The sequence below is a fragment of the Meles meles genome, chromosome 17, assembly GCF_922984935.1.
Source record: "Meles meles chromosome 17, mMelMel3.1 paternal haplotype, whole genome shotgun sequence".
Lineage (NCBI taxonomy): Eukaryota > Metazoa > Chordata > Mammalia > Carnivora > Mustelidae > Meles > Meles meles.
Window position 1 is genome coordinate 56119657 of NC_060082.1, and position 17343 is coordinate 56136999.

Consider the following 17343-nt stretch of genomic DNA (forward strand, 5'->3'; position numbering starts at 1 on the left):
ATCGCACTGACATCTGATGAACACAGCTAATTAGGGCAGGTGTTTAAATACTAGTAACAGCTCAGAATCCCCTCGCCCAGTAGCGCATGCAGCATAGCCACTTCCTTCCTTAGAATAACTCTCCAGCTTTCTAATTCTATTCCAAGCTTTCTGATTGTCTATTCACAGAACCCTTTAATTCCCTCTGAGCTAGTAAATCTTACCTGACTCCTTGTTCAGTCCCCTTTGTGTCCTCATCCAAGGGCACCAAGCCAGTGAGCCCACGACTTTCCCTTCTCTCAGCTGCCCCTTTAGGACCAACTTTTGCTATTGCTAACTCTTGACTCACTCCTGCCTTCATTGTCACTCTCATTTTAGAGGTCTGACCTTTCAACCCTCTCCCCCCCAACACAAGCAACTGTCACTATAAGGACTTCACTTGGCTGAGTTTCAGACTGGTGAACCTACCTCCCAGAGATAGCAGATATAAAAATACTTCCATGATCTATGTACTTTTAATAAATACTGATTACTCAGTTTATTTACTTGATTACAATTTTGGAAAGAATAAAATTCTTAGAGTAATTTTTTTTTTTGCCTAGTTGGCAGTGTTCTGTTACCTCCTAGGGCACCTTATGTAGGCATCATGGATGTCCTGATACCACTCCAACATTTTTCCACAAACAGCCTCTGAGCATTTGTTCTTAGCAAGTTAGTTGTCCTTTAATATCTAGAATGTAGTCATTCCCAGTGAAGTAAGGTTTTGAATACTTTCTCAGATTTTTATGCGGTTTTTCATTGTTATGTATTATTAAAGTTAAAAACATTAGAGAACACATAAGCACATGAACAAAATCAGACTTTATTGGTATAAAGATATAGTTCAGCCTGTCTAGCTTTTAAAACAAAATGTTGGGGTGCCTGCGTGGCTCAGTCGATTAAGCATCCCGCTCTTGATTTCTGCTCAGGTCGTGATCTCAGGGTCATGAGATCGAGCCCTGCGCTGCGCTCCATCCTGGGTGTGGAGCCTGCTTAAGATTCTCTCTCTCTCTTGCCCCTCCTCAAACCCCCTCTCCCTTCCTAAAAACACAAAACAAAACAAAATAAAAAAACAGAATGTTAAGACAGATACTGGGAGATGGCAGTTGTTCTAGATGTTATAGATAGTAGTACTTAAGGTATTTTTCATTCTTCTAAAAGTTAATTTACCAAACCCAGTGAACTTAAAGGGCATTTTTATTACAGTCATAAATAAAAATACACTTTGCTTCTATATTAGAAGAAAAATCAGGTGTGTATTTTTTGATTGATCAATGACATCTGCCATAATTATATTCATTTGGTCAAAATGAAAAAGTTCTTTCTCTTACATGAGTACCTTTGTTCCAGGGTCTCCAGGGCTTGGAATTACATTAGCCCTCTTCATTCAAACTGACGTGGTTGGCTTCGGTATATCTGTAGAATAAAAACAGAGGGTATTCAAGTCGAGATCCTACAAATCTAAGTTGAGAAGTTTGATGTGTAATTTGGGACTGTTTTACCAGACAGAGTCCAGTGACTTTGGTCTCTAAAACAGTTATGAGGCTGGGACCTTTTAAAATGGTTTCTTGGATGCTTTTTCATCTAATGAAACCTTAATAAAGGGGAAACATTTAATTACCCTTCCTGTGTTCTTAATAGTGTTGTTGTTATCTTTTTAAATCCAGGTTTGTTGAAAACAATCATTTTTTTTTTTCTTTGCCTTTTTTAGAAGCAGAGCTACAATTGTGTTTTAGGACACAGTGGAATCTGTCAGTTAACAAAGCTAGCAGGTAATTCTTTGTCTTTAACTATTAAATGTAGAATTTCCAGCATATTATGTAAGCAGCTTTTATGGTGATTTTCTGGCAGTTTAAATCATTGAAATTTTTGACAGGCTTAGATTATTTTGTTTGAGATTTTTAAAAAATAGAGAGCATTGCCCTGGCAACATTACGGTTATAAGGAAGATTTTGCAATCCAAATCCTTACTTTGTAAAAAAAAATTCAAAACATTTTTCTTATACCCTATTTTAAAATGTTGATATTATTATAATGAATTATATAAAATCCAGTTGGATTATTAGTGTTACAAATAAATACAAAAAATGACTAGATCTGCTTCACTCATATAAATAAGATTTGTTTTACACCTGGATTATAAACTGTATTTTAAGTTTTATTTTATTTTTAGCTGAGTGGTTAAGAGTTCAGGCTTTTTTTTTTTTTTTTTTTTTTAAGTTTACTGAGGTGATTTACATGCAGTAAAATGTATTCTTTTGGGTGTGAAGTTCTATGAATTCTGACAAACACAGCCATATGAGCATTACCCCAATCAAGAGAGAACATTTCTACCTTCCCAGAAAGTTCGCTTGTGCCCTTTTAGTTAATTTCTTATCCTGAAAATAAATCTTAAATAAAATTAGCGAAAGGCCTTAGGCCATTGTTGTTGTAAACCAGATCATGACTTTAAGGGGAAGGCAAATGTGACTGAGGCAAACCTGAGTTTTGAGTATATTATCTCAAATGATTGGATAGAAGTGTTAAAAACAAAACAAAGGGAAGGATCGATTTCATTGTTTTAGTCCATCTCCAGGATGTATGTTTACCTTTTTTCACCCAAATCCATCTCAAATATCTTTTTTTTTTTTTTTTTTTAAGATTTTGTTTATTTGTCAGAGAGAGAGAGCGTGGAGAGTGCGCACAGCAGGGGTAGGCAGAGAGAAGCAGGCTCCCTGCTTAGCGAGGACCCCAGTGTGGGACTCAATCCCAGGACCCTGGGAACATGACCTGAGCTGAAGGCAGACAGTTAACCAACTGAGCCACCCAGGTGCCCCTCCATCTCAAATATCTTGGTGTAACTAAATCCTTAAGGCATTTTGTTTTGCTAGTTTGTATTTTAGTCTTTTCATTGAATATTAAAAGTGAATATTGTCTCTGCCATCTTTATTGTTTATTCCCATCTCTTCCGTACAAGAAGAGCCTAATATTTATTAAATGATGAAATTTTTTTGTTGTTGTTTCAAGCTGAGCAGAAAGGGGTTTGAGAATGACTAAAATTTTCTCAAGTAAGCGTTGAGAGTATTGGTAGTATTCGGCTAAAACTTAAAACTCAAGGGCGCCTGGGTGGCTCAGTGGGTTAAAGCCTCTGCCTTCAGCTCAGGTCATGATCCCAGGGTCCTGAGATGGAGCCCTGCATCAGGCTCTCTGCTCAGCAGGGATCCTGCTTCCTCCTCTCTGCCTGCCTCTCTGCCTACTTGTGATCTCTCTCTGTCAAATAAATAAATAAAATCTTTTAAAAAAGTCATAAGGAAGAGAAAATACTGTACGTTTACAGTATACTTTTACAGTACTATAAAAAAATCCATGTATAAATGGACGTGTGCAGTTCAAACAAATGTTGTTCAGGGGTCAACTGCAGATTTCTTTTAAAGCTTTTTTTAAACTGCTGAAATAGTACAGGGATAACTCGTCCTTTTTCAGTAGTCTATACACAGCAAAAATGTCACTCTCTAACTGAAACATAAAAAACGAACCATGAGGAGATTTGGCATGTCAGAATACTTTATACGCTACCAAGAGAATATTTTTTTCATTAAATGTAAATTTAATGTATGGGCAGTTCATCTATGAAGGCAGTCTCTACCAAAACAGTCTTCAACCTACATGCCTTTGAAAACTTTGTGATCTAGAGATCACAAAGTTTGAATTTTTCATTACTATTGTAGCCATGGTGAAAATTAACCTTATAATTTTAAAACTCCAGCTATAATGCAATTTAATGTAAACATCAATGATTAAAAGATGATCTTTCAACTTTAAAGTTGCTTTCTTCCTCAAATCAAGTTCAGATATCCTGAGTGCCCAAAGGGCAATATTACAGTTATACTATCAGCCACATTCCTGAAAAAAACCTGTCCTCCCTGCAAGCAAAACTTTTTCCGATTACAAATAAACTTTAGGGGCGCCTGGGTGGCTCAGTGGGTTAAGCATCTGCCTTCAGCTCAGGTCATGATCTCAGGGTCCTGGGATCGAGCCCACATCAGGCTCTCTGCTCAGCAGGGTGTCTGCTTCTCCCTTTCTCTCTGCCTGCCTCTCTGCCTACTTGTGATCTCTGTCTGTCAAATAAATAAAATCTTTAAAAACAAAACAAAACTTAAAACTCAGTTAAAAACCTAGGTTTTAGAGTTGGATCTAAATTTCTTTCATCCTTTTTTAAATTGAAGCATATTTGATATATGATGTTATATTAGTTTTAACTCTACAACTCACTAGTGATTTGACGCTTCTGTACACTGTCCTGTGCTTACCACCAAGTATAATGCCATCTGTCACCATACAATGCTATTACAGTGTTAGTAACTATATTCCCTAGGCTGTACTTTTTATCCCCTCAACTTATTTTATAACTGGAACTTTGTATCTCTTAATTCCCTTCACCAATTTTACCATCTCCCCAACCTCCTCTGCTCCAGCAGAGTGCATTCTCTACATTTATGAGTCTGTGGCTGGTTTTGTTGTTGTTGTCGTTTGCTTGTTCTTTTGTTTTTTTAGATTCCACGTGTAAGTATAATCATCCGGTATTTGTCTATCACTTAGCATAATGTGTCTGTGTGTGTTTGTGTGTGTGTGTACATATATGCATCACATCTTTATCCAGTCATCTATTGGCGGACTTTTAGGTTGCTTCCGTAACTTGGCTATTAGAAATAATGCTGCAATAAACATAGCAGTGCATATATCCTTTCAAATTCATAGTTTTGTTTTCTTTGGGTAAATAATCCAGTGGATCATATGGTATTTCTGTTTTTAATTTTTCGAGGACTGTCCATACTGTTCTCCATAGTGGTTGTGCCCATTTACCTTCCCACCAGCTGTGCATGGGGGTTCCCTTTTCTCCGCATCTTCACCAACACTCGTTATTTCTTGTCCTTTTGATGCTAGCCATTCTGACAGGCCTAAAGTGATATCTCACTGTGGTTTTGATTTGCATTTCCCTGATAATTAGTGATGCTGAGCATCTTTTCATGTGGATCCACATTTGAATACTGATTTATCATTTATTTAGCTGTAGAACTTTAGGCAAATTCACTTCTATGAGCATCATCTTTCTTACCTATAAAATCACAGTAAACAAACCCACAAAATTCTATTAGAACTGCTGTGAGGAGGAATTTGAGATTAAAGCACCTGGCACAGTGTCTTGCTCATAGCCCAGTTCTTTCAACTTGAAATCTTAAGGTATTTTAAATCAGGTACCACCGCTGGCTGTCTGTGGTGGTGGAGAGAATTAGCTTTTAGAATGCAGAGGGAGGTGACTGAATCCGACCTGTGGGCTCAAGCAGTGTAATCACTCTCCCAATTTGTGTTTTGGTTAGTTACAGATTTTCATTTATGGGATTTTCCCGGAGGAAAGAAAGAAGAGTGGCAATGGTGAAGAGAAAGGAAACCGGATGGGGAAATTGAGAAGGGGAGAGATATTGACAGAGTGAATGATGAATGAACGAGCAAACAGAGCGAGGCCCCCAAAAGGGTCAGTAATCTTATCCCATAGAAGTCAGCTTGGCATATGGCATCTACCATAAAAAAGAGAAAGGAGTAAGGTTATACAAACAACATGGGAAAAAATAGGTTCTAAATATTTTGAAAAATAGACAGTGAGAACCCAAGAGTTTCCCTTACGTGGTGTTAACTTTGTATGTAATATATAGTATTAAGGTTTGGAAAACAGTGGCTCAGTTATTTGCCTGCTCTGATTTCCTATGGTTGTTAAATAATAAGTCCTAATGGTATGGTTGTTAAATAATAAGTCCTAATGGTATTAGGACAGCTGCATTATAAACACAATGAAACAACGCTACTTTTTAAATGCCCAGTAAGCACAGGAAAAAAAGACTTTTCTATGGCCAGCCAAAATCAAGGGTGAAGGTAGAAGAAAGACAATTTCAAATAAGTGAGATATCAAAAAAAAATTCTTTCTCATTTGCCCTTGTCTCAGGCAGCTGCTACAGGGGGTGCTCTGTCAAAATGAGTGAATTAACCAAGAGGAAGGCGTCAGAGCCTGGAATCAGGGGCTCCAACTAGTTGCGAATAAAGGTAACTTTCAAAAATATTACTAACATAGAAGAGTGAAAAAAAAATTGAAGGAGTACAGGTGAAAGAAAAAATTAGTTAAGAAAATAGAAGCTAAGAAACAAGAGGTAGAGAAACACATACTCTGAACCTGTTTCAAGAATGAGATGGCAAATCTGCCCCTTAAGTATCCTATCATCCAAAGCAAAAGGGAAGGTAAGCTCACTTGCAAATTCCATAATGTCCTTAAGATAAAAACAAAGTGGTTGTTTCCAAAAAAACTTACTGTAGATCTTATAAAAGGGATCCTTCACTCTTAACTTTATCCCCATGATAGAATATTATGTTTCATGTGACTTTCTTAGAGTGTACATTATGGTCCCAAAGCATTACGAAGTAAAGACAATTCTGTAAGGACTCAGGAGTACTCCCCAGGATGACCCAAGAGCATGTGAATGGCTGGTCAGGATATGATTAACTGACATTCCATTAAACTTCACAGGAGGTTGGAAGGAGGTTGGTAGGTTAGTCTGTTATCCTGAATAATTTAGCTCTTTTCCAGAACTAGCCCCCTTAAAGCAAAACATGTTCTCATAACTGTACTTGTGCTCGGTAAAAGGCAGTTTAGCAACTTTCTGGATGTTGGAGCATGTTCACTGGGGGTCTCATGCCCCACCCCAAATGTCTTATCACAATATGCTGTCCTATCTCAGTTTCTTTTTTTTAATTATATATATATAATTATATATATATAATTATATATATAATTATATATATATTATATATATTATATAATATATATATTAAGGTTTTATTTCTTTGGGACAAAGAGAGAAAGCATGAGAAGTGGAGGGTCAGAGGGAGAAGCAGACTTCCTGCTGAGCAGGGAGCCTGAAGCGGGACTCGATCCGGGGACTCTAGGATCATGACCTGAGCTGAAGGCAGTCGCTTAACCACCTGAGCCACCCAGTCACCTCCACCTACCTCAGTTTCTGAGACAAATTTTGATAAACGCAATTTTCTCTAATGCATTATATTTCCACTAATGTTTTAGTACATTTAGACTAGGTTTTCTGGCTCTCGTATTAATCTAACTCTGAATTCAATTTGGATAGAAAACTTTTTGATTGCCTTGTTCCTTCCAACCGGTAGCATTTAGGATATCATGTCCATCAAGCAATCTTTCATAAACATGTATTTTCTATAACCAGATTCATATTAATAATTAAGATCGCATTTAGTTAGAAGCTGTAGTTTGGACAACTGACTAGAATTTTCAGTTAACCATCCCCCTAACCGCGGATGCGAATTTACTGCACCACCTGTACGGTTGTCAGTTTTGAAAAATCCAACCCCTTATGCTTTCATCTGATATATTTTCCACTAATAATAATTCTTCATGGGGGCACCTGGGTGGCTCCGTGGGTCAAAGCCTCTGCCTTCGGCTCAGGTCATGATCCCAGGGTCCTGGGATCGAGCCCTGCTTCGGGCTCTCTGCTTAGCAGGGAGCCTGCTTCCCTTCCTCTCTTTGCCTGCCTCTCTGCCTACTTGTGATCTCTGTCTGTCAAATAAATAAGTAATATCATAAAAAATAATAATTCTTAATGGAAAATCAAGCATAATTTTATAACTCATTGAATGTTTGCCATTATTTAAGCTATAGTTCACTGGTTATTGAATAAACCTTAGAAAGAAGTGGTTTTCTTTTTGTTAAGATTTTATGTATTTATTTGACAAAGAGAGACATAGTGAGAGAGGGAACACAAGCAGGGGGAGTAGAAGAGGAAAAAGCAGGCTTTCCGCTGAGCAGGGAGCCCGGTATGGGGCCTGATTCCAGGACCCAGGGATCATGACCTGAGCCCAAAGCAGACTCTTAATGACAGAGCCACCGAGGTACCCCAAGGAATGTATTTTTTATTATTTATTTATTTATTTTATTTTAAAGATTATTTATTTATTTGACAGACAAGAGATCACAGTAGGCAGAGAAGCAGGCAGAGAGAGAGGAGGAAGCAGGCTCCCTGCTGAGCAAAGAGCCCGATGCGGGGTTCGATCCCAGGACCCTGGGATCATGACCTGAGCCGAAGGCAGAGGCTTTAACCCACTGAGCCATCCTGGCACCCCAGGAGTGTATTTTTTAAATAGCATTTGAACTAACCATTAGAAAGATAAAAGTTTTTGCTATTAATCTCTTTTGTGTCTAGCAGAATATATTTATTTATACATAACTAAATCTCTCTGACACCCTAAAATTTGAAACCTTAAAAGTAGACTTCTGTTTGTATAGTATTACTACCTGCTCTTTTCCAGGAAGCTTATTAATAGGATTATACTTCAAAATAATAAACTGCCTCCCTGCCACTTATAGGTTAGTTATTACTATGGTAGCATTTCTGTTGTCTTTAATAGAACCTAGACATGCTTGAAATTGAAGACTAGAATATGCTGTGGTATCCCAATAAAGTCCATGGTGACATTTCTATTCTGACCTGAAGTAAATTTCCATATATTAAATAAAGATTTGGTGAAACAATATTTCTTCTCTGTTAAATCAACATTTGTTATTGCTGCAAAAATATATCTAACCAGTTCTTTTATTTTTTTATGACTGTTGGTAATTTTTGGCTCTTCATAAGAATAGAAAAATGTTTTGAACTTGATATGATTTATAAACAATCATCTCTGAAATACTGAATGATGTATTTTTATAAATAAAACTGTCATAAATTTAGAAATCAGTTAAGTGAGAAAATATCACAGATGTTGAAGAGCAGCTTTTTTTTTTTAAATAAAAAAGATTTCCAAATTTAGGCCAAGTATTTTGACTTTAGAAAAATCTATACAGCAAGAATTTCCAGAAGCGATATTGGCAAATTGACATTCACCATGTCAAATTTGTCATGTCAGATGGCAAAGTTGGAAGCCCTGGATCCTGCTTCCCTCACAAACATACGAAGTCAGCAACAATTCACAAGCAGATTGACTTTATGTAAAATCTAGAGACTAATTGTAAGGCTGTTGCACTGATGGGGGGGAAAAAGTTCATAATGCTATAATTTAGAACAGCAAAAAGTGTCTTTTTCAGATTTAGAAGGATCTTTTTGAGGTCTGACTTTTTACATTACCGTAGGAGGAAAGATCACCCGGTGTTTACAGGTGCAGTCCTGTGGCCCGGCCATTTTTCGGGGAGAATTTCTTTTAAGTTCTGCTTAATGTCCAGGCACCTTCCAAGAAAAACATGGTGATTTCTGTTTCAGGTTGATACTGTCCTCCTCCTAGAATTGGCAGTGCTGTTCTTTGTGTCTTTTCTTCTGATGCAGTGTTTTGTTTTGTTTGTTTTTAACACTGATTGAAACATTTCATCTGCCACTCCTGCCTTGTTTCTGGGGGTTGTCAATCAGCATTCTCTAACACTGGCTCCTGAGAACTAAAGGTCTCTTGATTTCTGTTGTCTTCTTAAAAAAAAAAAAACAAACCCAGACTCACCAAAGCCAATATTCAGGACCCCTTTTCACCAGAGTCCCTGCTCCCAGCACAGTGCCATACAATCAGGAGGAGAACCCCTCACTCCCAGCTTCTCCTAGGGAAAGGAGAGTGTGATTTATGCATCCAGCACCCTGGAATTTCCCAGAGAGCTCCCAGAGGACCGATTTCTGTCTTGTAAGGCTTAGAACTCTGATGAGTCTAGCATAATCTAGCCACCTGAGGGAGAATGGAAACAGCAGCTTTGGCTGGTGAATGTCATAGATCTTCCCTCCTGCTAAGCACAAAGTGAACAGATGTCAGTCTTGGAGCTGTGATGGGTCTGGTGCTATCTAACCACCTCAGGGAGAATAAGGACTGTGGTTTGGATGATAGATACAATAGCTTCCCCACCCCTGATTTAGCACAGAGCAAGCACACAAAAACCACAGCTTCCTGCTTCTCCTGTGGAGGGAAAGAGTTGACAGACGACCCCCCCCCCCCCCGCCCCCGGCCCCAGATCCTGGGCAGGGTTAATAGGTGGGAGTCTTCTCTTATACAAGGTCAGTCGGTGAAGACTGGTACAGGTGCCTATTTTGTATAATGTACAGACACCAGCACAGACAAAGAAAATGATGGATCAGGCAAAGGTGTTCCAAACAAAGAAAGAAAATAAATTTCTAGGAACTGACCCTAATGAAAGGGAATTATAGGAATTATAGGATTTTCTGTCAGGAAAATCAAAATAACTGTCATAAAGATGCTTTCTGAGGTCAAGAGAAAAATGCATGAACAAAGTGGGAATTTCAGCAAAAGCATAGGCAAATCCTTGGAGATGAAGGACACAATAACTAAACTGAAAAATTCACTAGCGGGGTTTAATAGCAGACTAGAGCAAAGAGAAGAAAGAGTCTGAACCTGAAAACAAGTCATTGGAAATAGTTCAGTCAGAGGAGCAAAAAGAAAAAGAATGAAAGAGAGTGAAGAAAACTTAAGGGACTTATGGGACCTCATCGAACATAGTACTATATGCATTGTGAAAGCCCCAGAGGAGAAGAAAGGAAGAGAGAAAGGATCAGAAAGCTTGTGCAAAGAAAGAATGGATGCAAAGAAATCCACATTGAGACATACAAACTGTCAAGAGCCAAAGATAAAGAGAATTTTGAAAGTAACAGGTAAAAATCAACTTGACATGTTCAAGAGAACCTTCATAGGACTATCACTGGAATTTTCAGCAGAAACCTTGCATGCCAGAAAAGGGTAGAATGATGTATTCAAAGTGTTGAAAGAAAAAAAAAAAGCCAACCAAAACTACTGTACTTAGCAAAAATGTCCATCACAAAAAGGGAGGAGAAATAAACTTTCCCAGACAAACAAAAGCTCAGAGAGTTCATCACCTCTAGCCCTGCCTTAGGAGAAATGCTAAAGAGAATTCTTCAAGTTGAAAGGATGCTAGATAACAACATAATAGCATAAGAAAGTATGAAACCTCGGTAAAGGTAAATACATAGACAAAACCAGAATATTGTATTCCTGTAATAGTAGTGGATAAATTAATTTTAATTCTAGTATAAAAGTTAAAAGACAAAAGTATTAAAAGAAATATACCTTAAAAATATGTTTTAAGAGGGGCACCTGGGTGGCTCAGTGGATTAAACCTCTGCCTTCGGCTCAGGTCATGATCTCAGGGTCCTGGGGTGGGGCCCTACATTGGGCTCTCTGCTCAGCAGGAAACCTGCTTCCCCCTCTCTCTGCCTGCCTCTCTGCCTGCTTGTGATCTCTCTCTCTCTCTCTCTCTCTCTCTCTCTGTCAAATAAATAAAATCTTAAAACAAAAAATGTTAAGGGGAGCCTGAGTGGCTCAGTGGGTTAAAGCCTCTGCCTTCAGCTCGGGTCATGATCCCAGGGTCCTGGGATCAAGCCTCGCATTGGGCTCTCTGCTCAGCAGGGAGCCTGCTCCCTCCTCTCTCTCTCTCTGCCTGCCTCTCTGCCTACTTGTGATCTCTATCTGTCAAATAATTAAAATCTTTTTTTAAAAAATGTTAAAAGATACACAATATGAATGAATGTAAATTATGACAACAGTAAAAAAGTATCGGAGGAGAAGTTGAAGTGTAGAGTTTTTATATGCAATTGAACTTAAGTAGTTAAAATAGACTGTTGCAGCGGCACCTGACTGGCTTAGTTGGAAGAGCATGCGATTCTTGATCTCAAGGCTGCAAGTTCAAGCCCCATGTTAGTTGTAGAGATAACTTAAAAATAATATCTCTTTTTAAAAAAATAGACTGTTATAGCTATAAAATATTTTATGTAAGCTCCAAGGTAACCGCCCTACATGCACTCAAAATTCCTATAGTAGTTACACAGTAGAAAAAGAGAAATTAAAGCATACCGATGCAATATATAGACAGACATATGTATAGATATATATGGCATAGAGTCATAAAGACATATATATCAGTGTGTGTGAGTGTATGTGTGTATGTATATCCATACACAAAACAAGACGTAAAAACAGACAAGAGAAGTACAAGACTAATAGGAAACAACCATATAGCAATAATAAATTCTTCCCTATCAATAATTAACTGTAAGCTAATTGGATTCCCTATCAAAAGGCATAGAATGGATAAAAAAACAAAACAAAAAAATAAGACCCAACAATATATTGTCTGCAAGAAACTCCTTTTAGATTTGAGGACACACATAAGCTAAAAGTAAAGGGAAGGAAAAGATACTTCATGTAAATGGTAACCAAAAGAGTATAGAGGTGGCTATACATACATTAGAAAAAATAGACTTTAAGTCAAAACTTGTCACGATACAAAGCACATCATATAATGTTAAGAAAAATTATACTGTGAACCGTTATAAACCAACAAACTGGATAACCTAGAGGACATGGATAAATTTGTAGAATCATACGGCGTATCAGACTACATCATGAAAAAGTAGACAGTCTTAACAGGCTTACTACCAGTGTGGGTATTGAATCAGTAATCCAAACCTTCCTAACAAAAGACCAGGACAAGATGTTTTCACTAGTAAATTCTCCAACATTTAAAGAAGAATTAACACCAGTCCTTTTCAAACTCTTCCAAAAACCTGAAGAGGAGGGAATACTTGCAAACCGATTTTATGAAGCCAGCATCACCCTGGTACCAAAGCCAGATGAAGATACCACAAGAGAAGGAAACTACATCCCAAGACTTCTAATGAATATAGATGCAAAAATCATCAACAAAATACTAGCAAGCCAAACGCGGCAGCATGGAAGTGAATCCACACATATACTATGAACTGGTCCTTGACAGAGGGGCCAAGAATACACGGTGGGGAAAAGAGTCTTTAACAGATGGTGCTGAAAAAACTGGATATGCACATGCAAAAAAAGATTGAAATTAGATCCTTTCCTTACACCATACACAGAATCCACTCAAAATAGATTAAATACTTAAACATAAAACCCCAAATTGTAAAACACGTAGAAGAAAGAAGGGGAAAGTTTCATCACATTGGCCTTGGCAGTGATTTCATGAATGTGACACTAAAAGCACTGGCATCGAAAACAGAAAATGAAGAAGCGGGGCTGCACTGAACTAAAAAGTTTCTGCACAACAAAGGAAACAATCAACAGTGAAAAGGCATCCTATGGAATGGGAGAAAATATTTGCAAACCATTTGACTGATAAGAGGTTAATCTCCAGAACTTATGAGATGGCTAGTTTATGTTTCAGCTTGACTGGGCTCAAGGATGCCCAGATATCTGGTAAAACATTTCTGGGTATGTTTGTGAAGGCGTTTCTGGAAGAGCTAAGTGTTTGAATCAGCAGACTGAGTAAAGAAGATCACTTTGACCAAAGTGGGAGGGCATCATCCAATCCATAGAGGGCCTGAACAGAGCAAAGAGGTGGAGGACTGGTGAATTCTCTCTCTTTTGAGCTGGGACGTCTATTTTTCCTGCCTTTGGGCAGCAGATCTCGTGGTTCTTGGGCCTTGAGACTCTAAGCCTTATACCATAGGTTCCCCTGGTTCTCAAGCCTTTGAACACCTACCGAATTATACCACTGGTTTTACTGTTTCTTCAGATTGCCAATGGCAGGTTGTAGGACTTCTCAGCCCCTCCATGATCATGTGAGCCAATTCCTATAATGAATTTTTTCTTGTACAAATATATATATGTGTGTGTGTGTGTGTATATATATATGTATAAAATTGATGCTGTTTTTCTGGAGAATCCTGACTGATACAACATGTAAGGAGTCCTACAACTCAGTAGTAAAAAAATAAAAAAGACCAACAACAATAACCTAATAATCTGATTAGAAAATACATTAAGGACTTGAAGACATTTCTCCAAAGAAGACATAAAGATCACCACCTATATGAAAAAATGCCCAATGTCACTGATCATTAGGGAAAAACAAAAGAAAATCACAATGAGTTACCACCCCATGCCTTTCAGAGTGGCTAGTATCACAAAACAAAAGACAAGTGTTGATGAGAATGTGGAGAAATTGGAACCTTTGCATACTTTTGGTGGGAATGCGAAATGGTGCCGCTGCTTTGGAAAACAGAATGGAGGTTCCTCAAAATATTCCCAATAAAAGTAAAATATGATCCAGCAAGCCCACCTCTGAGTATCCGAAAGAATTGAAATCAGGATCTCAAAGAAATATTAGCACTGCTGTGTTCATTGCAGCACTAGTCACAATAACTAGAATATGGAAAGAGTGTAAACTTGTCCATCAACAGCTGAATGGGTAGAGTGTGGTCTATACACGCAATGGGATATTATTCAGCCTTAAAGAAGGGAATTCTGTGATGTGTGGTAACATGGATGAATCCTGAGAACGTTCTACTAAGAGAAGTCAGTTACAGAAAGATAAATACTGCACAGTCCCACTAATATGATGTCTCTAAAATAGTCAAGTTCATAGAATCAAAGAGTGGAATGGTGGTTGTCAGGGATTGGGGATTTAGTAATCCCGAGCGTAAAGTTTGTTAAGCAAAATGAATAATCTTCAGGGCTCTGCTGTACAATGTTATACCTATAATCAACAACAATGTACTTGTAAATTTTTGTTGAAGACATAGATCTTTGGAATGAATCAAGGATCTCTTCCTCTTTTTCTTGCCGTCTCTATTTCATACCTTTGAATGGGCATGGTCTGTTTTTATCTATATGCTTGGTGTGCTTGGTTTGTGTGTGTGTGTATTTGGGTGTAGTATGAATGTTTCAATAAGATGCCTGCCTCTCCACCTTCTCTTCTAGGATCAGAACGATTTGAGGGACGGTCGTTATTTTCCCACACCTTTCATAAAGGAAGTGTCTTTTTTTTTAAAAAAAGATTTTATTTATTTATTTGACAGACAGAGATCACAGGTAGGCAGAGAGGCAGGCAGAGAAAGGGAGGAAGCAGGCTCCCTGCTGAGCAGAGAGCCCGATGCGGGGCTCCATCCCAGGACCCTGAGATCATGACCTGAGCTGAAGGCAGAGGCTTTAACCCACTGAGCCACCCAGGCGCCCCATAAAGGAAGTGTCTTTACATAGCTGAGGTGTCCACTAAACACTGTCCTCAGGTAAAGATATACGATCTCCTTGTATTGGATTTATAATTTCATACGATTAGTAGAGGGAAAAGAGACACATAAAATCATTTTTAAAAGCAGGGTAGGCATAGGATGAGTGCACATCAGGCCACTGGAAATAAACAGCCTGTGAGAGGAGGGGCCAGTCATAACCAGAGCACTGACTGGGGAGCTGTGGATTCCACGACTAAGGCGCCTCTGACTGTCTGTGAGACCTAGATGAGTCCCTGGGCCCCTGTTTGTTTCATCTGGAAATGAGGGGGCCCAGTGACCTTTAAGACTCCTTCCACTTCTATGGTTCTGTGCTTTAAAGGACTTTTGAATAACAGAGTACTTGACTTGCGAAAACTTCAGCCTTTTTTTTTTTTTTTTTTTTTTTTTTTTTTTGCTTGGCTCTGTTGTGCCTTCACTCTATCCTTGTGATGTAAACACGAGTCTTTCAGAATTTTTTCCAATGGGAGTCTGAGCTGGGGGATTTGGCTCATGTGATAGATTGCCTAACCTCGTTTTAGGCAGCTTCCTTAGATCATCATATGTTTAGGAGAAAAACAAGCCAGTCTCTTCAGAACAAAAAAGAGTTTATTTGACATCACTTTATGTTGGTCTGATAAGTTATTCTCTAAAATTTTCAGCCAGATTAAATGGAGTAATTTCACTTTTTACACCTCCCCCCCCCCCAAGCCTCTCTCTTATTCTCAAACAAACCTGTGTTTTTTAGAATAACCGCAAAGTAAATTCACTGGCCCAGTTGCCAGGTGTAAGCTCTTATCATAATTCCCTTTATCCTCCACCGGGAACTCCCGAGTGTTGTTCCCTTTCCAATGTTAATAGCACTCTCCGGGATTCTTGGTGTTAACCTACCTCTTTTCTGTCCTGAACTGGGGATCTCTACGCCTTCATTAGCATTTTAAAGGCTTTGAGGAATGTATCCTCAGGCAAAACACAGGGCTGCCAAACATTGCCCAACTATCTGCGCGTATTAATTCTAGTTTTTCAAGGAGAAAAACAAATGTATATGCAAACAGATTCAGACAGCGGAAGAAGTAAGTCTTTTTCACACTGCAGACCCTGAGTCCTTCCCAGAAGTAATAATTTTGAGTTCTCTGCCACAATTAATATTTTTTCAAATAAACCATATATTATCTTTAGTTTGAGTTACCTTCTCTAAATGAAAATTACTGTCCTGTTGCTTTTAAGCTGCATACACAAGTTGATTTATTATCATTTTTTAACACCTTTGCATGCTGTACTTTAATATTTAAGATGAAAAATAGATAAAAATCAAAATTATATTAGAAGTGAAAAAGGATTAAAGGAATACCAAACTGAAAGCAAAGATTTGGTTTGGGTACAGGCTCCACCCTGTAAATCAAGTAATTTCTAAGAGCCATCTACTCTAAATTCTTAAATTCTGTGACTTTCTGTACCTACATCTATATATACGTGACCAAATCTTCCATGATCAAATCACAGATTTGTGCAGGAGGAAAAGGAAAATTTGAAAGGGAAGAAAGAAACTAACATTTTTTGAGAGCCCAATATACCCCAGATCTGGTGTTAATGACAGGTAACTATCTCATTTTGTTTTCAGAGCTTTAGGAGATAAGCTTTTTCTCTGTGATAAAAATATCTTCAGGATAAATTGTAATAGTAAAAAAAAAAAAAGGTAAGATTCAGATGAGCATGTATGGCATGATCCCATTGATTTAAAAAAAAAAAAAAAAGTCCTGTATATGCCTAGAAAAATTCTGGAAAGTTCCACAAGAAAATGTTGGCCATGGTTAACTCTGGTAAATGTTACTGGCGGTTAAGAATAAAGAGAAAGATTTTTACTTTCATTTTTATGTCTTTTTTCACTTTAAAAAAACAAAACCAAGAGCGGGTATTAACCTAGTTCTTACATCCCCTTTAGGAGAAAGGAAATAAGAGGAGACTTTGAATAGCTAAGAGAATCAGTATCTGTAGTGCACCTTATTTTATTGTTCTGTTCATGTGAAGAAAATGTTATTTTTTTTTTTTTAAAGATTTTATTTATTTATTTGACAGACAGAGGTCACAAGTAGGCAGAGAGGCAGGCAGAGAGGGGGGGGAAGCAGGCTCCCAGCTGAGCAGAGAGCCCGATGCGGGGCTCGATCCCAGGACCCTGAGATCATGACCTGAGCCGAAGGCAGAGGCTTAAACCCACTGAGCCACCCAGGCGCCCCAAGAAAATGTTATTTTA

General features: G+C 38.1%; 1 long non-coding RNA gene across 1 annotated transcript in view; it reads left to right on the top strand.

Annotated features, from left to right (window-relative positions):
• The first annotated feature begins 1727 nt into the window (after positions 1-1727).
• Positions 1728-17343, top strand: part of LOC123927499 — a 51964-nt gene continuing 36348 nt past the window's right edge. Inside the window, exons 1-2 of the long non-coding RNA XR_006815476.1 lie at positions 1728-1790; positions 5996-6093. This is a non-coding gene — a long non-coding RNA (uncharacterized LOC123927499). The remainder of the gene's footprint in view (positions 1791-5995; positions 6094-17343) is intronic.